General features: G+C 36.3%; 1 non-coding gene across 1 annotated transcript; it reads left to right on the forward strand.

Annotated features, from left to right (window-relative positions):
• The first annotated feature begins 464 nt into the window (after nt 1-464).
• Nucleotides 465-537, forward strand: TRNAG-UCC (transfer RNA glycine (anticodon UCC)). The gene has a single exon. It is a non-coding gene; the product is annotated as a tRNA-Gly (tRNA).
• Nucleotides 538-21,159: the final 20,622 nt, after the last annotated feature.

Genomic DNA, 21,159 nt, shown 5'->3' on the forward strand with positions numbered 1-21,159 from the left:
GGCAGAGCCAAGTAGTTCAAACAGAGACCACATGGACCACAAAGCATATTTACTATCTGGCCCTTTACAGAAAACATTTTTCAATTCCTGTCTTAAACCATAGGTCATGATCAAGTTCCTCTGGTGCTCAGAGCCCTGCAGTAGCTCCCCATGCTCCTCACAGTAAAGGCTGAAGCCCGTGCAGTGGCCTCTTAGACCTACATGAGCTGTCCTGCCTTAAATCTCTCATCTCTTCTCCTTGCCTCCCCTTCCCCACGCCACTCCAACCACACAGAACTTCTTGATACATCAAGCAAGCTCTTGCCATAGGGAGTTTTTCTTAGCTGTTCCTTCTCCCTGGAATGTTTTCCCCCTAGATTTCTATAGCTAACATCCTCACCTCTGCCATGTGTTTGCTCCAATGTCATTTCCTAAATGAGGATAACCAGGACACGCAATTTAAAATCTTCCCTCTCCCCAGGACTTCCCTGGTGGTCCAGTGGGTAAGACTCTGCACTTCCAATGCAGGGGACCTGGGTTCGATCCCTGGTCGGGGAACTAGATCCTGCATGCATGCCACAGCTAAGAGACTGCATGCCACAACTAAGACCTGGTGCAGCCAAAATAAATAAATATTTAAAAATAACAACAACAAAAAAGAAACTTCCCTCTCCCCTCGTCTCACCTCCCAGTGCCTGACCGTGCTGTTTTTTTTCCTTCACTTTCTAACACACCAAATTAATTCACTTGTTTTTACTTATAAATTTATTTGTTAACTTTCTGATAGCAGAAACTTTTGACTTTTTTTGCACATGAATATATCCCAAGTGGCTAGGAGAGTGCCTGGTGCGTGGTAGGCACCCAGTACAAACGTGAGGAATAAATAAGCATGTGCACACACAAGGTCAAAATCAGAATGATTTTTTGGTACTGATTCTGCTATTAACCAATTCTGCCCTCTTGGGAAAACAAATAAATATTGCAGGGCACTAGTTTCCTTATTTTAAGTAAAAGGAAAAATTTGGCAAGTTTCTTTCAAGTACTGAAAGTCTTTGATTTTCTGATCATCAGTAAAATATAAATGTACTAAATGCATTTCTGAACTTCTGGATCTAGTTTATAGCAACTATAACTATGAAAATGAAACAAAAATTCCAAGTAAAACAATTGTTTTAATAAGTGAACAATGTGATTTCTGGATGTTTAACAACCCACATGTTTGTTTCAGTTGCATATGCTTGTTTAGAAACTGATAATTTCCACTGATGAGGAAAAACAAATGTTTATCTGTTGGAAGGAAGGATGGCCAACTATATATTTCTTCAAATATTTCTACAGGCTACTAGCCACTTACCTTATTTCATTCACTGTTTGTTTACTTTTGGTAGGATGATCAGATTTTTTTGAATTAAATTTTTTAAATTCTTTGGGAAATACTTTGTTTCTGTACAAAGTCATCAATGTGTAAATTAGTTTATTCCAAGTTACATGCTCATTATAGATCTTTAATTAAAAACAACAAAATATAGGCTCTTTAATATGCTCTAAGCTTATGATTGAATGTTCAAATTAGCAAATGTCTGTTACAGGAAGCTTCCTTTATTATGTCAATTATGACATGATATTTTATTCACTTAATAAATGTGTACTAACTGTTCATTATGTGCAAAGCACAGTGTATTGTTCTGGGAACAAAAAGTAAGCTTTTCTGTCTTCTAACATATATAGAATATCTCCTAGTGTGACAGGGAAGTCTGACTCAGGAAATGTTTCTAGTTTCCTCCTTGTTTATGGGTCTTTTCCATGTTCTCAAATAATTGACATCTATCATTACACCAGAAGGGACCCTAGGAACAGCCTCAGTGTATTTCTTATTTTAAGATCGGGAAATTCTAACCCAGAAAATTCAGTGTGTGTTTTCCAAGGTCACATATCTAATTAGTGCTGGACTAGAATACAGAACTCCTGTGGTCAAGTTAGTGAAAAGCTATCCCATCTCCTTAAGGGACTGGATACTGGATATAAAATCTGTTGATAAATCTATGTGTGTGTCCTCTTCTAAACTCCATGTGCACAGAGTCATAAATTATACATACAATAAGCTTTTGGAAAACTAGATATTCTCACAACTTTGTCTTCACTCTTCCTTACAGATTTGGTAAATATGCCATATAATTTTGCTATGTACTTCTGATTTAGAGTGTTGAGTTGACTCATAGTCAAAATGTAAATATGGTCTTCAAAAGAACACATTTTCTATGTAGGTCACAGATTGCATTGTGAAAAGACCATTTAAAAAAGTGATGCTACTAAAAGCATGGCAATGATGATAAGCCTCATGGCTTTTGTGATAGAGAGAAACTTGACGTATTTGCTGTTACCAGTATGGACTGACCTGACTAGGAGAGACCATGGGCCCTGTATTGGAGATTTGGTGACATCCATATCATATTCCAAGCTTTAAAAATTCACATGTGTCATTGCTAGAAACTCATTGCAATCAAAGTAGTTTCTAATAAACTATTAGAAGCAGTTAATTTCCCAGAGGTTTCTGCTAAAAACAACATTTGAAAATCACGAGTCTTCCAGTTCTCCTAGCTGAATCATCCACACCTTAACATCATTTTACCACCTGCCTCCCATTTTATAGTTCTATTAATTCCTAAGATTCCTTTTTCTCTCCATTAAAAAAAAAAAACATACATACTAAAGAATACTATCAGGAAGCATAAGGCCTAATACTTAGCAATGAATCTCTTTAAAAATCTACGGTTTCCTTCAACTTGATGTGAACGGTTGTAGAGTGTGATTATCTACATATTGCTGTCATCTGAGCAGAATTCCAAAATACTTAGTTTTGAAAAAAATGCCATTTGGCAAAACCTGTTTACTCGTGAAAAGTAATCGTGCTCAGACATATTTAGCTTATATTACTGGCATTCATCTTGAAGTTCTGTAAATATTTATAGTGAATTTAAATGCATGTAAATACTGTATACCGTTTCAGCAATTTAATGGGATTCATTTATAGGACATGAAAAAAATGGACTTAGCTGCCACAGTTCAAAGAACTGAAGATATTTTTCATTTATTTCCAAATGTGTATGTTTCAGAATAGGATGGTCCACATGGAAAAAGAATGTGTGTATGCCTCTGTGCAGAATGTGCTTCAGATGCACAATTTTAGATGTAGGTATGTGAATGGGCTACAAAATTGGGAACTTGGATTCTAGGTTGAAACAACTTTCCTGTCCTTGGCATTTTAGACCATAATAATAGTCCTATTTTTTACTTAATTTTGCCTCTAGAAAACAGTCCTCAAGACTTCTTTCGTACACATAGACACATACCAACATATATGTATAAAAATATACATACTCATTCTTGAACATAATTTGGGAAATATTTTAGTTTGAAAATTAATTAAAAAAATAAATTTTATGTGATTAACATATGAGAACATTTTAATTAGAACTTTCCAGTCGTCATGTTTTAAGTGTGTACTATTTCTCTCCATATAAACAACGGAAAGTATACGTTTTAGGAAAGAAGACATTATTTAAATAATTGGAAAAATGTATAACAATTAGAATTATCTAACTGAATATGTTACCTCAGGTGGCAAATAGGTAAATAAAAATGTTTTATATAATCTAAGGCATTTTAGAAGCCAGTAAAGTGCTTTTATATACAATATATTACTAATCCTCACAAGAAAATGTACAATTAGTATCATATATCCAGGTCACAAATGAGAATAAAGGAGACCTAAATAAAGACTCAAGATCATATATCGAAAAACTGTAGCTACTGATTCTTTGAAGTCCTAAGCACAGTCCACTTCTGCCCAACTACTTGTTAGTAAAACTACACAACTATTTCAAGGACAGTATTTGGAGGACAACAAACAATAAATAAACCAGATGGACTTTTGCTAGGCTGAAGTAGAGGACACTCACTGATAAATTTTACTGAGAAAAATCCTATAAGCCAGGTCTTTGCTAATTGTATATCTAAATAAGATACAGAGTCTGATGTCAAGTTGTTCCAAATCCATGGGAAAACTAATACATTTACAGTTAATAATAATAATACATTGTGACAAGTGCTAAATTAGCACAATACAGGACAGAAATACCAAAGAAGTAGAAATTAATCTGGCTGGTGAAGGTTTAGGGAAGTAAGCTGGGATTTCGAGGTTCTAGAATTTTCTGGACAATGCATAAAGTATTAGATTAAGAAGGAGGCCTCTACAGCCATAAAATTAATATGGTCATTAAGTTTTTCTATTTAAACAAAGTATTTATAAATAAATGAACCAGATTTCATAAGGTATAGAAATTTAATTTTAACATCCTGCATCCAGAATTTTTAGAACATTTTTTGTAGATGGAGGCAAAACATTTATTTATTGAAGTGAATCTAAACTCCCCCATAAGCCTCTAATATTTTTTTCACATTCAAAAGTTCTATTCCTTGCAAGACGTGTGAGTGCGTTTGTGTGTCTATAAAAATGCAATGAAAGAACCATATTTTTTTCTAATCTAATCTAAATTTTGTTCCAATACCTACCATTCTCCATTAGCAAATAAATTACTTTCATTTTTATAGTGGATAGTCAGCATATTTATAGGTTATGACCTGAAACTCAATTGAAAAATCTTTGTATTAAAGTATTAGGATCCATGTCTGCAGAAGGCAAGGCTAAGTTTCAGTGGCTTGCCAGGGCAGGAGGGGGTCCCACTGGGTACGGTGGGTGGCTTCTAACATGCACAAGATGGGCTCTGCTCTTGTCCATGGCTCCAGACGTCCAAAACACTGCATTTTCTCTGTCAATCCTATGTGTTAAGTCAGTACTGCAAGCCATTATTTATTTTTAAAAGTTGATAACGACCGGAGTCACGGGGAGTGCTTTCCAATGACAAATACCCTTGAAAAATGCCATTTCCCTAGTTGCTATTTTTGTCTTTTCAATATTACATGATAGCAAGCATATTCTAAGGAAAGAAAATGGTTAGGTGTTTGTAATATATGTCACTCAATGTTTCCATTCCCATCGTGGTGTGGAATGTTTAATTTCTAAACTCTAAGTGCCTTAATGACTACTGGTTATTTTCTCTTCTCTACAAACACTACCTGTTCAGTTGCAGTTCATGGAATTCTGCCCATATAATAAACAGTAATATATGAACCCTCCTCAGGGGATTCTCCTTTTCTTGCTTGCACAGATAATTTTTAAGTTACTTTTCCCCTTAAAGATAATGATTTTATTTGGATGCCACAACTGCCAAATTGGGGTTTGTGAAGCTTTTTAATTGCAGTTAGCATTCTATAATAATTTCTTTTTGCAAAGTATGTCCTTACCTCAATACTCATCCACGCCCCCACCATCAAAATGCTCTTAGAGTTACTAATTGAACTACTGTTTGACAGAATACTACATTAATGGAGAGAAGAGTACGCTCAGGAAAGAGCATCTGAACAAGACTGGGGGAAGATTAAGAATAGTAGGACCAGGAAGGAACTTATATCTAGATTTTAATGCTGTCTTTGAATGCCTTAGTCTTATAATTCAGTAAACTATGCACACGTATCTCATTTTATAACAAATACATGCTAAAGTGTTGTGAGTAAATAGCCATTTCAATATCAATAACTTTGAATGGAAAAAAATGAGCTCTGATTTTAGAGATCTCAGGATTGCTCCTCCAGTAGAGAATGCCTTTATGTTGATAATTTCTGTCAACACTGTTATTTAAAATTGTAATTTTTCCCCTGCATGATACTTTCTGTACATGAAAAATACTTGTTCTATATCAAGTTGTTAAAAAATGAAGTACTTTATTTGTCTTGTTAAGTGTAAAGTTAAACAGTATTAAAAGTGGACTCTTTCTTCTTTCTTGGTGTGACTAGTTTAGAAGATGATATTTAGGCCACATTCTATTTTACTATAATAAAACAGAAAGATATACCAAAGTCTAATGTTAAGAAAGCACCATTCCCAGAAAAACAAGCTAATAGCTCATAAGTTGAAATACATCTATTTTCTAAGGTGGCTCACAAAAGCACCCCCCAAACATCTATCTTTTATGATTATAGGTGTGACAAATAAAATTGGTAAGCAAATCAAGATATGAAAGAGACTATGTGAAATTTGAACTGAGATCCACAGAGAAATACACAGTATCTAGAATTATAATTAGTAGAAGTTTTATCCTAGAACTAGCTTGTGGCTTAATTAAGATGGAGGTTTGTTATAGGAAAAACTCTCTGCTTTAGTTAAGAGATAAAACAAATACACATCTACTCCCTCAAGGAAAATAACTTTCATAAATGTAGCCCTTCTTTGTTTAGACCAGAGTTTCTGCCCTAAGTCAGAGGTGCATCCTTCTGTACCCTTCACCTAGAGACAGCCACTGACAAAAGCTGAAGTCTAAACAGATATGATACTTTGAAATAGATTTAATAAAACTAAGAGTGTACTCTTGTTAAAGGAGCTATTTAATAAATACAGCACAACGAATGTTCACCACAGGATGTAGCTGGAAGGGCTTTTTTAGCTCATTATCTGATATTGAGTCTAGAAGGATTAATGCAGTCTTTTTGGTATGTCATGTACATTTTTGATTGCAGTGATTAAAACCATGATTAAATGACCGCACACAAAGCAACAGGAAGAAAAACAGAGCTTGCCCTCTGACTTACATTTCATCTGTTGAGATTTCTATGCTTTAAATGTGGCATGGCTATCTTATAAATATGTTTCAGTTGTCTGATCCATTTACACCAAAGCTGCACTAATATATTGCAAGTATTTTGATGATTTTACTTTAATATGCATTCTCTTGGCATACAAGATTTTTATATGAAAAATATATAGTGGCAAAATGCATAAATTGAGATTTTTGCAAAGGAGACAAATTGCTTGGCATTGTATTCTCTAAGGGAGATAAGATATGGAAAGGATACTCATTGACATGAAAAAAAAGATTGAAAATAATTTTTGTAGAAAATGTTAATTCACTCTAGCATATTATACATATATATAAACTGAAATAGAATTCTAAGAATAATGAACTTGATAACAAATATCAATAATGTGCAATATTGTTTTTATTATGTAGTTTGATTTCCACCAACTAGATTTCCAGAGACGTATATATGCACACATTAACTAATCTACCTTTTAGTATGATGGACTATATTCCATGGTACTTTTTCTTTAGGATTTAGGGAAATAAGATTTAATCTTTGTTACATAGAAACCCTGCTTTAATTAAGCTCTACAATATTTATTGCTATTCAGAGACAAATATTTAACTTAATCTATACATCAGAAGTATTTGGTATAATTGGGATTGAGGTAAAGGGAACATAATCAGTTGATATAAGACAAGTTAGGACACTAAATTTGAAAAATTATTTATGACTTGAGACTTGTTAGTTTGGAATTGTATAGCAAGTATGGTATATGAATCAGAAAATGATAATGCTGCTCTATGGACAATGGATTGTAGTGAGCAAGAGCTGAAGCATGAGTGACAGGCGTCCACTCAAAGAAGCCCAGAACTTCTCCGTGTCCTGCACTTCAGCATATATTAGCTAGGAGAAGATTTGGATGGATTTTGGTAATGTTAGTAGAACTTTCTAATTCCCCCTTGATTCCTCTCTTTCCAGTCTATGTTTGCTTGGATACCTGAGTTGATGTCAGTGTCTTTTTTCCTGAGAAAGGAAAAATTGGCAAAAGATAAAGTTTTCAGTCAGAGGATGGGGAAAAGCAAGAGTTTCATTTTGGAAATGGTAAGCTAAACACCTGCTTAATTTAGATTTAGATCTCTAGAGGCAGAGGCTGAGCTGGAGAATCTTATAAAAATGCTTTACTGAGGAAGGAATTTCTGGAGAAATCCCTAAGAAAGTGAGAGAGGAAAGATAGGGAATGGGAAACAGTTGAGCAAGGGTATGGTTTTGCTGGAGTTGAGTCTCAGCAGGATCCATGAGAGCTTTGAAGCATGAGGAGTTTTGAAGCATGATTTATGCCCCAGAGTAGGTCCTGTCTTGAGGCACATTGGCTGTATTAGTCGATCATTGACCTCAGGCTGTGAAAGGAGAGATGCTTAACCTCTAGAGCTTGGTGGCTCCCAACAGCTGAGATCCATCCCCCAGAGAAGGATGCAACTTCCATATCAACCCACAGCCAATGCTCACAACCTTTGGGATATGGATGCCCTGGCCTGGTAAAGGAGACTGGATAGGGCATCAACTGTAGCCTACTACAACATCCAAATGGAGTTCAAGAGATCAGTCAAAACTGGAGATAAACGTTTGTTAGCTGCAGGTTAAAAGGATGGCACAGTGGCCTTGTAATTTCCAGTTTAAACTGACACCTGACTTTTCTCAACAGGCCTATTTAGAAATATCATTCCATGACTTTTACAAAAAGCCTATTCAGTCATTCATAGAATCCCAAATCTTCCAGGTCACTTGGACTTTCATTCTCATGCTATATCATGGGCTGGAGATGGGGCAAGAGTTCCCCAGTTATGCTTACATATTATATTTTTAAATCTTTTCTTTAAAATACTGTATCTTATGCCATCAGATTAAGTCTCGCTGCCTTTCATTGCTGCTGTTATTATCAATCATCCAGCCACTTGTAAGCATTTACTGATATGTTGAGCTTTAGAGGTCATGATCTTTTTATCACCATTCTGATTATTTCAACCTGTACGTAGATAATCCATCAAAACAGAGCCCCCTCAACTCTAACAATCATTGTCTATCCAACTCCTATAATTCTGCAATTAGTTTTGTAAGCACCGCTTTTGAAATTTTGATTCAAAGTGTCCTCAAATCTGACGGACCTTCTATTCTTCCAGTCACTTACTCTATGTAGCCTTGCTACTGTCCCATTACTTTTACTTCACTGAGATTATAAATTAATGGAGCCTGAAACGTTTAGTCTAGACATCACTGTCCTCTTCATGACATATACTTTACTGTCATCCATTCTTAAAAATCCCTTCCTAGCCCAGATTTCTATTTTAGCTAAATTCCCATTTATCTCCTTGTATTCACCACAAAGCTTCTTGAATAAGTCTTCTCCAGTGGTTGTCTCTGTCTACCCTTGCCATTCTCTTTTTGGATCTCTCCAGTGAGACTTATATCCTCACAAACATGCTGAAATGTTCTGTAAAGTTTGCACATGTGTAGATACATCCTGAGTTATTTAAAAATTGCCACACTGAGAGGTATTCCTTTACTTCTAGTGTGTTTGATTTCTTGTTTTTAGAATGGAGTTAAATTAAATATACTTTTGTATATTGGCATATGTGTCCACTGTGAACATGGTGATTTTATTTTTTTATCTGTATAGATTTCTCTTTTTTTCAGTTGGAAAGTGGATAGAGAACCCAACCTGAACCTTATGGAATAGATGTGAGGGAGAAGTAATTGTCTAAAGTAAAACTGATGTGTTGTAACAAAATGAAGACATGTTCAAAAGGGCAGCTAACATATATTCAGATTTCTGTTTCCAGCCAAAGTTGAGAAACAGGGGTTGGATCTCAGTCCTATCTTAAATTAACAAACACAAAAAACTGTGCAACAAATGTGTCAGATAAAAAGGACAACAACCCTTCAAAGCAGGAAAACAAATGAGATGAGCCCAGTTTCCTACCTTGAGAGCATTTCCAGGCTGTGTCACAGAGAGAGAACTGATTCAGAGCCTTGTCAAGTCCCCAAGCTGAGAAGATAGAGTTGAATGTCCAGTGAGAGCATGTTGGCTAGTTTGTGAGGCAGAGAACTGAAGAAAAGAGAGCTTCACAGAAAGAGAGCACTAGAGTCTATGCAGAGTCCCCTTCAAATCTACAGAGTACTGGTCAGCATACTATGTAAAGAAACTATCATGGTCAGGGGGAAAAAAACGGTTTAGAAGGAACAGTATCTGGAGCTCATACAGAGCTGGTTATAGTGCCTGTCCCATCAGACTGAAAATTTCATAATTCATGAGGCAATCAGGTAGGCAAGTCTTAAAAAGTTCTCACCTCAGTAGTAAGGAATAATTAACCACAGACTAAACAGGCTCTGATCCCAACTAACGAATCATAAAATCAAAATCTAAAGGGACAAACTGTTAAAACATAACTGTAACTTAATTACATCCCAAAGCAGTCTTATAAATATTCATAGAAACACAAAAATATCAAGCACCCAACAAGGTAAAATTCAAATATGAAAGTGACCCAAATTGAACTCCTAGAGAGTAAAACTACAATGTCTGATTTAAAAAATAAGCTAGATGATATTAATGGAACTTAATACATAAGAAAATACTGGTGAACTTAAAGACACAGTAATAGACACTAAACAAAGTGAAATACAGAAAAAATAAAAGTAATTTTTAAAAACAAAAAGTGCATCAGTGGTCTTTGGGAAAATTATATAGATAAATATACATGTAATTGGAATCCCTGAATGGGAGTGGACAGAAAAATATTCAAATAAATAATTTCCAATTTTTTTCTAATTTGATAAAAACTCTAAGTCCATAGATCCCCCAAATTCAAGTACCCAAAGCACAAGAAATATGAAGAGAGCTACATCAAGGCACATACCACACTCAAATTACTCAAAACAGTGATGAAGAGAAACCTTAAAAAGATTCAGAGAAAAAAATAAAGTACAGAAGAATCAAAATAAGGAGGACCACATATTTTTTCATTGGAAACAGTGCAAGCAAAAAGACAGTGGAACATCTTTAAAATACTAAAAGAATGTCAACCTACAATTCTATAATACAAAGTGAAAATCTTTTTCAAAAACAAGGCTAAATAAAAACCTTTTCAGATATATAAAAGCTGAAATAACTCATCACCAGCAGATTCACAGTACAAGAAAATTCTGAGATAGTCCTTAAGGAAGAAGGAAATAGTGTCAGATGGAAATATGGACCTACAAACATGTACACCCCTCCCCCATTCCCCAAATGTAGATAATTGTAAATGGTGTGTATATATGGATTCATGTATGAGATAATTTTCAGGGGACTTCCCTGGTGGTCCAGTGGTTAAGACTCCAAGCTTCTGCTGCAGGGCGCACAGGTTTGATCCCTGGTCAGGGAGGTATGATCGCGCATGCCCAGTGGGAAAGGAAGGAAGGAAGTTAGGAAGGAAAGAAAAGATATTTTTCATATTATTTAAATCTCTTCAAAATGTAATTGCTTAAACAAAAATAATAACAGCATATTGTAAGTTTTAAAACACATGTATAGTAAAGTGTTTGACAATAGCATAAAGGTTGAGAAAGATATTAGTTGCATATATTACACAATATACAAAAATCAACTTACAATGGATCATCGCCCTAAATTCAAAACCTAAATTTTAAAGTTTCTAGAATAAAACATAGAATAAAAACTTTTAAATCTTATGGTTAAAAAGATTTCTTAAATATCATTTAAAATGAGTAATCCAACTGATATATTAGACAATTGAAATTAAAAGGCTCTTAGGCTCTTTGAAGGATAATGTTAAGAGAATGAAGAAACAAGTGACACACTGGGAGCACATATTTACAGAGCCTATATCTGATAAAACACTTGTATTCATAATATATAAAGAAAGTCAAATTTCAATAACAAGAAAATAATCAACTCAAATAAATGGGCTAACTTTTGAAAAGATACTTCACCAAAGAAAATATAGATGTTACAAGTAAGCACAGGAAAGGATGCTGATCATCATAAGTCACAAGAGAAATGTAAACTAAAACACTGAGATTTAGATACATAACTAGTTTATATAAAATATTTTTGTGGTTAGGCCTTTAAGGAATTGGGTTTTAAAAAATAAGTTATTGTATTTCATAAGAAAAAAAGAAATTGAAAGAGAGTCAGAATTAGAAGTGTGAAGAGTATGTGAGAAGGAAATTGGAAGACTAGTAATGGCTAAATTTTAAAATATTAATCATCCCACCAATGTTAAATCTAAATTCTCTCTGCTATAGTTTAAATCTCTTGCTACTAGTATTTCAAATATCATTAAGCTATTACTTATTTTGCCTCTTGCTCTCATAAGAGATTGTTAAGCTTACAAATACCGTATTTCAACCTTCACTTATTATTACAAATTTTCCATATTTCTCACCATCTCATGTTTATCTCATGCTTTTTTTAAAAAAATAAATTTATTTATTTATTATTTATTTTTGGCTGTGTTGGGTCTTCATTGCCGTGCACGGGCTTTCTTTAGTTGTGGTGAGTGGTGGCTACTCTCCCTTGCGGTGCGCGGGCTTCTCATTGCGGTGGCTTCCCTTGCTGCGGAGCATGGGCTCTAGGCACGCGGCTTTCAGTAATTCTGGCACACGGGCTTAGTTGCTTCGCGGCATGTGGGATATTCCTGGACTAGGGCTCGTACCTGCGTTCCCTGCATTGGCAGGTGGATTCTTAACCGCTGCGCCACCAGGGAAGCCCTATCTCATGCTTTTAAGTTGTCTAAATTACAATAATGTTATATTTTGCATTCTTTACAAGCTAAGCTTCAAGTGACTTTGTATCTCCTGTCAAAAAGATTTTTCATGTTTGCCTTGCAGTTACATGAATAACAAAATTTAGTCTCTTATTGCAAAATAACTGTATTTGTTACTTGTAGCTCATTTTGTTCCCCCCGCCCAAGTTGAACACTTAAGTTTAAACTCCTTTTATTCAGATGTTGGACCTCCTGGATTAGTCATTTAATATTTTAAATCCTTTTGTCCTATTTTTCACTGCTTTATCTTTTTGCTCTGTTTTCTGAGGATTCCTTCTACACTATCTTTCAACCATTTCACTGAGTTTGAGTTTTCGATATCTGCTAGAAGAATTATTTATTTTTTTCTTGGTAATTGGAAGTTTCCTTTTGTGTGGCACTCTGTTATTGTTTTGTAGATATAATATGTCCTTTTCTAAAAATAATTGTTTTCTAAGATTTTTTTATCCCACCATAGTTTCTGTTTTCTCCAAGGAACTGTTTTCTGTTTATTTGCCATTGCCTCTAGTTTCAACTTAGAGACTTTCTTCAGAGGACGAGTATTTCTATATTATCTTATCATAATTAAGAGCGAGGGGGCTTAACTTATAATTGGAAGGTGCCCTAAGCATATGGGTGGGATGTTCACTGTCAAGTAAACTTTGCTGTCAGGGACACTGGCTGGAATATTTAGTTGCACAATCTCTGATGTCCATATCCTTGAGTTTCCTTCACTTAGGCAGGTCATATTCTCCATGGATGACTCTTTGAATCTCCAGACATTTCTGGCTGCAAACATATTAGGATCTCAGAGGTATAAGAGAACTGGGGGTCTCAGATCTAACACGTATATGTTATCCCTGTTTCAGTAGGATATCTCCACCCTTACCTGGGCCTCTTGTCCTCTGTCTCAAGACCATTTGTTTTACTTACTCTCGCTAAAGAGTAATCATCTTGTCTTTCCCTCATGGGAGAGGAAATAATTTTCAACTTCATTTCGCATAGTTGTGGAGAAAGCCTGGGGAGTATACATGCTTCTTAAATAATAGACTTTCAAATAATCCTCTATATTTAAAGTTTCCTCTTGCTTCATTTCCACTTCCAAAGGCAAGCAGCACCATATTATTTAGACATTGGAGGATTTTGAGATATAAATATGCTTAGTTCTCAGTTTTTCCCCCTGTAGGCATAGCATTCAGTTCTCTTGGGTCTTGTGGGCTTCTAGGCTTTTAGGCTTTTAAGTCTTTACCTCACTTCTATGTGTATTCCAGTTTCCAAAATTCCTTTCCAAATCTCCTCGTTCTTGTGGGTTTATGTCACTAAAAACAAACAACAAACAAACAAAAATCCACTGTCAGTGGTAGAAGGAATAATGCTCCCTTGTCCAAAGGTGTCTATGACTTAATCCCCAGAACCTGTGACTGTGTTACCTGGCAAAAGGACTCTGAAAATTTGATTAAAGTTGATGACCTTGTGATGGGAGATTATCCTGGATTATTCAGGTTGGCACAAACTAATCACATGATTCTCTGAAAGCAGAGAACCTTTCCAAACTGTGGTTAGAGTGAGATGTGAATATAGAAGAAGGGTCAGAGAGATGCAGTGCTGTTGGCTTTGAAGATGGAGGAAGGGGGCCAGGAGCCAGGAAATGTGCACAGACCCTAGAAGCTGGTAAAGCCAAGGAAAAGGATTCTCCCCTAGAGCTTCTGCCAAGGAACACAGCCCCGTTGACACCTGGATTGTAGCCCAGTGAGACCTGTGTTAGACTTCTGACCGACAGACTGTAAGACAATAAATTTATATTGTGGTGAGTCACTGAATTTGTGATCATCTCTCACAGCAGCAGTAGGGAACAAAAACACTTTTGTTTTATTGGGATTTTAAGAGGAAGCAAATGTAGATTCACACGTTCAATCTACCACCTTACCGGGAAACACTTCTCTTTTATAATTAAAATTTTAATTATTTAGGAATAGGTAATAGATTTACATGGTGTAAAATTCAGGATGTTCTAAAGTGTATAACATAGAAAATTTTTTTAATGCTCTTATCTCCTCTCCCTGGAGATTAGAAATGTTGGGAGTTTCTTGTGATTATTTCAGAAACAGTCTGCCAATACAAATAGAGATATCCTATCAATATGTTCATTTTTTTCCACACATTTTATACATATTCTTTGTCCTTTTAACTTACTGATATATTTTAGATTATGTTCCGTGCCAGAATATAGTTAGTTTCCTCATTCTTTTTTCCAGCTTTAGATGAGTATATCATAATTTTTTCAACCAGTACTCCACTGATGGACATGAATTTTGTTGCCAATCTCTTATGATCTTAATGGTGAAACGAATATCCTTATAATAAATCAAATTATATATGTTTCAAAATTCACATTAGTCAAATCCTAAGAAACGAAATAGATGGATTAAAAGGTAAGCACATATGTAATTTTGATAGATATAATCTTTAAACAAGTAGATGTCCAATTCTAGATAAAATAATAATAATGCAGTGTGAAATGATGAAAGCTGAAAGGAAATATATTGAATTTAAATGTAGAAAGGACAGAGATATCTCCTTCAATCCTGTTACTCTTGGACCAAGATACAATCATTAAGACATCAAAGACGACTATAGTTATAGAGCAAATGAGGTATACTGCTTGTTTAGTAAATTTATAGGATTCATTACAGACTGCAAATATAAGTAAGATCAATAGTGACTTAGCTATGGGACACATGATGGAAGCAACTGCTTATTCAATTCTCCAACAATATACAGTAGCAGGGGTGAAGGCCAGAGCTTTCTCTGTTATGCTTCATTGAAGGAAGTGCAGTGTAGCAGGAATAAGGGTAAGAAAAATGGTGTTGAGAAAAGAGAGGCCAGGGTGGAGAGATTAACCGTTTTAAGGAAGTTGGGCTTTATCTTAATAGTAAAGCGGAAGCCTTAGCAAGTTTTGTTTGCTTTTGTTTCCTTTTTGTTTTTTTCAAATAGTAGAATGGTTTGTATTTTAATAGGAGAAAATGTGGATTTTCACCATTGAACTAAATTCGAAAATCCAAATCACACTGATTCTTGAAATTAGAGTGAAATAAAATATAGACGAACTTTTTTCACTTAAATAAACCTAGATGCATTGATATCTGTAAAATGTACAGTGAAGAGAATATATAGAGACTTAGAAAGAGTTGGAGAAAAGAAAGGATTGGGGGACTTCTCTGGTGGCAGAGTGGTTAAGAATATGCCTGCCAATGCAGGAAACACGGGTACGAGCCTGGGTCCGGGAAGATCCCACATGCCGCAGAGTAACTAAGCCCATGCGCCACAACTACTGAGCCTGTGCTCTAGAGCCCATGAGCCACAACTACTGAGTCCGTGTGCCACAACTAGTGAAGCCCACATGCCTAGAGCCCGTGCTCTACAACAAGAGAAGCCACCGCAGTGAGAAGCCCGCACACCACAATGAAGAGTAGCCCCCGCTCGCCTCAACTAGAGAAAGCCCGCACGCAGCAATGAAGACCCAACACAGCCAAAAAAAAGAAAAGAAAGAATAAATAAAAAATATATATATATAAAAAGAAAGGATTGGGGAAAATATGTGGATTGAAGTTAGCAAGCACAGTCATTGTCAGTGTTGAAGGTTTGGTATCTTACTGAGGAAATAGGTGTGACCATCCTCTGGACAAATAAAAAGTGGATCTGATCTAATATTCCAGTTCTTTCTGTAAATGGCAGTCCCTGTCACCAGACCCATGCAGGGAACAGTCTCTGATACCAGGACTAGGGCACCTACAATATCCCTCCTTTTCCTTAGATAACCTGCTCTTAGTTTGTGCTTTTGAGACATCACTTTGAATCCATATTACCTTTAGCTAGCATGCACTCATATTCACACTCATACTCAATCAAAAATAATCCTCAACATTCACTAGATGTTCACAAACTTCTGGAAAAGAGGAGCAGTAGTAATTGTTCATTATCACTCGTATATATATGAAATTATATAAAATCTTAAAAAAATTATTTCACAGTTCTCCTCTAGCATTTGAGCCTATCTGTCTGGATGCTTTTCTATGGCTCTCTTTAAAATTTGCCAAAGAAAACACGTATTCCCTGCAATGAAAACATCAAATCTCCCACACAGAAACCCACTCCCAGACAAGCCAAATAAAAACATAAAGAAGACTGTTGGTAGACTAAATACTTTTTAAGCCTTCACCAGGTTTCTATTTAAACACACGTTCCGATTTCCACTTTGTTGACTCTCCTCTATTAGCCCTGGTTGCACGGACCAGGATGTACTTTTGTGACTTTGCAATAGCAATGATGACATTTAAGGCTAAACAGGCTGCCATTAGACCTAGCAGTGCCAGGGAAAGCACATTACACAGATTATTTTATTGGAATACCAACAAATGGACACTAACAATCCTGCTTAGTACCAGCCCCTGGGACATAATGGGCACTTAATAATTACTTGTTGCATTATGACTGAATAATCCCTAATTGTGTTACATATTCCATGGTCTAAACCTAAGTTGGCACAGGAGACTAGATAACAAAAAGCAAAACTAAATTCTGTTTTAGTGTTTAGTGTGTCCTGGTTTTCAAACCTTTATTTGTGTAGATTCTGACTGCTTTTGGTTTTGAATAACTAAAATGAAAATTATTGAGCAAAAATGATGCTGCATTGATTCACATATCAAGTTTTTTCATTATTTTATTTTTTTTAATTTTTTTTTTTTTTTTTTGCAGTACGCAGGCCTCTCACTGTTGTGGCCTCTCCCGTTGCGGAGCACAGGCTCCGGACGCGCAGGCTCAGGGGCCATGGCTCACGGGCCCAGCCGCTCCACGGCATGTGGGATCCTCCCGGACCGGGGCACGAACCCGTGTCCCCCGCATTGGCAGGCAGACTCTCAACCACTGCGCCACCAGGGAAGCCCTCATTATATTTTTAACAGTTAATTAAGATGTTAAACTGCATCTGCTTTCGTGTATTCTTCCCTCTTGTTTTTTTTTAATGGACTTTGCCTAAGAGACAATTTAAGAGACTGAGATGAAATATAACCCTTAAGGTGAAGAAGATGACATAAGAATGTTGAGCACACAAGTGATAATTTAATGTCACAGCAAAGGAATTCCTAAAATGAATGTTTGAGAAAAACTTTATTTTCATTTTTTTCTTCAATTCTAGAGCTATAAAATGTGGTTTAATTTATATGTTGTTATTGGCTTTGGGAATGAGGGATGGTCTAATTATCCCAGTGAAATAAAAATCACATGACAGTTGCCATCGCATAGTTCTACAATCATAGGTGGAGCATTGACACTCAGGATGGGACTGGTAATGTTATTTAGGCAGTAAAATAGAGATTCATGAATTCCAGAAACAGAGGACCTTTCTGAGGTCCTTATGTTATGTGCAAGAATTCATGGCAAAGATATAGATGTTGTTGAGGAAGTCTCTAACACTCAAAGTAGCAAATGATGCATAAATACAGGCAAAAAATTTAGGAAATCTGAGGGCTTCCCTGGTGGTGCAGCGTTTGGGGGTCCGCCTGCCAATGCGGGGGGCACGGGTTCGTGCCCCAGTCCCGGGAGGTCCCGCATGCTGCGGAGCGGCTGGGCCCGTGGGCCGTGGCCGCTGGGTCTGCGCGTCCGGCGCTGTGCTCCGCGGCGGGAGAGGGCGCAGCGGTGAGAGGCCCGTGTACCACAAAAAAAAAAAGAAAAAAGAAAAAAAATAGGAAATCTGCAGTTGTGATTACAAAGCCCGGTTCGTTGCAAGCCCCAGAGTAATACCTACACTGGCAGAAATCTTTGAGTGATTTGGGTGCAGGACTGTTCCTAGAACTTATCCAAGGAAGCCTGACATTCACCATCTTTTGATGCCCCTAAAGGACTCCAATTTATATAAAACAACAACAATTATGTGCCAGTGGAAGGGGGTATCAAATTTAATTTCTAGCTTAGAAATTTATAAAACATATTTTTAACCTTGATTAATTCAGTGAAAACGTATAATGTATTTTAAATTTGGCTTTCCATCTGAAATACCCCATCTAAGACTTTTATTCAATCCCAAGTTGCAGTTCTAACTTTAAGAACTTTCTGATTCTATGTTAATGTCTCTTTGACCTCCCACTCATTTATACCAAAATTCCAACAGTCAAATGGCAATGGTGAAAGTAGACCTTTGGCGGAGTACTGATCCAAAGCTTAACTGGGAGTTCTCCAAATGTTACTCATATACAATCCAGAGATTTGACCATGATTTTCATTCACTCTTAGAATGACTATAAATTTAATGTTATGACCTTCCTACCAAGTACTGGCCTAGACACTGGGGGTAGGAATTTATGTTCTAGAGGATACAGATAGTGAATACAGTAGAGAAGAGTACTAAGAATGCACATAAGGGCATAGGAATGTAATGAAACCTGGTATAGGGGGAAAAAGCAGGGAAGGAGGATAGGAAATGCCAGAAAGTTACTCAGTTTTAAATGGGATAGTCAGGTCAGAGATTACTGAAAAGAACATTTGAGCAAATGAAATAGACAAAGGACAGCCATCTGGATATGTGGGAGAAAAACACACTATGCTGAGGAATAACTAAGGAGAAATGTACTTTGTGTGTTTGCAGAAAAACAAGGCCCCACTCTAACTGTCCCCATTACCGCTCTGGCTTCATTTTCTACTAGTCTCTTCTGTGATCTTTGCACTTTAGGTAGAGTAGGGCTTCATAATCCCTGGTCAAGACTTCTGCTTTTACTTGCATGAAATGGGGAGCATTGGAGAGTTAAGAGCTCAGCAGTAATATATGCTCACTTAAACTTTAAAAAAAGGATCATTTTTAGATACTTTATTAAGAAGGGACTTTAAAGGAACAAAGGTAGAAGAAAGGAGATCAGTTAGTAGACAGGTGAAAAGTGATGGTGTCTTGGAGCAGAGTCCTGGAGGTTGTGACAAGAAGTCAGGCTGTGTAGCTTTATGTAACAAGTGTAATCCAGGGTCTCTGTGTGGACCTTATCTCCCATCACTGCTGATTTCAGAAGGGCTACCCTCTGCATGACCATACAGCTCTTGAGTATCCCATTCCAGAGAATCCACCATGCAAAAGATGGAATTTCTATTTCCAGTTAGAAAATGTCACACAAAAAATATAGTTGGCCCAGAGTGCATCATATGGTCCTCTTCTAATAGGGCTCCTAAGTATAACAGAATGTAAATCTCTGAATTCCTGAATCCTCACCTGTCAGCAGACCTTATAAAGATATCACTGGTAAAACTCATTTGTTTTGGTACGCACCTTTCAAAAATCACTTGGACCACTTTTCACCACATAAGAGCCCATAAATTTTTCAGCTTACAGGCCTTGGAGGGACCAATTAAATAGATATTTCCAAATGTAATTTTATGAAGAAATTGGCCAAGGGGTAGCAGAGCTCTCTATTTTATTCTGCTCCTCTTCTGCTTATGAAAGAAAAGCTATTTCCTATGATAGAGGGAGAATATCAAAGACTAGACCAAAACTGTGACTGAAAATAAGTTGTATAGTTCATTCATATGCTAATCTGCACTGAAGTGGTTGAGATGTAAAAATCTAAACTCAGTTACTATTCTATAGCCTATCTATGTCTTGTTCACTAAGGTATTACCAGCACCAAGCCCTGTACCTGGCACATCAGAGCAAAGCAGTAAATCCTTATTGAATGAATAAGTGAATCTTACCACACTGGAAAATGATGTATTTTCAATTTGCTCATTTGTATGCCATTTTTGACAAAGGCCATACGTTACAGTATTGCCAGGGTATAGAGATGATGAGAGGGAGAAGAATGTATTACCTACTTGTTTAAAAATATGTCTTATCATTGAAAGGATGATTTCAAATTACTATCCATTTTTTAATCAAAGTAAAATTGTCTGATTCAAAAAAACAGTAGGCTTCTTATAACCCTATAGACAAGGATGGAAAAAAATAATTCTCTAGGCCTCATTCCTTTCAGATATCATTTTATATCAATTAATAATTGTTTTGCACTCATTAGTTTTCAACAGATTCTTCCTTCAAGGAGTTTGCAAACCACTTTTGGAGACAAGAAACAAATACATGTAAAGTAAAATTATATTAAGTGACATCATATTTCATAAGAAAGAACAGAAAGATCACAGATAGAACATGATATTCCAGAAACACTTGTCAGCTGTTGGGAAAATGGGGCAAGGATACTCACACCACTGGGACCATATGGTGCATGTTATGGGCTGAACTATGTCCACTCCAATTCATATGTTGAAGTCCTAACCCTCAGTACCTTAGAATGTGACCACATTTGGAGATAGGGCCTTTAGAGAAGTAATTATGTTAAAGTGAGGTCATTAACGTGGGCTCTAATCCAATACGACCATTGTCCTTATAAGAAGAGGTAGTTTAGATACAGATACACATAGAGGAAGAATGCCATGTGAACATGAAGACAGCCACTTGCAAGCCAAGGAGAGAGGCTTTGGAAGAAACCAACCCTGCTGACACTTTGATCTCAGACTTCCAGCCTTCAGATCTGTGAGAAAACAAATTTCTGTTGTTTAAGCCAGCCAATCTGTGGTACTTTGTTAGGGCAGTTCTAGCGTACCAGTACAGAACAAATACAAAATGGGTTTTATCCAGGGGAAAATT

Source organism: Lipotes vexillifer, unplaced genomic scaffold, assembly GCF_000442215.2.
Source record: "Lipotes vexillifer unplaced genomic scaffold, Lipotes_vexillifer_v1.1 scaffold7, whole genome shotgun sequence".
In the NCBI taxonomy this organism is placed as follows: Eukaryota; Metazoa; Chordata; class Mammalia; order Artiodactyla; family Lipotidae; genus Lipotes; species Lipotes vexillifer.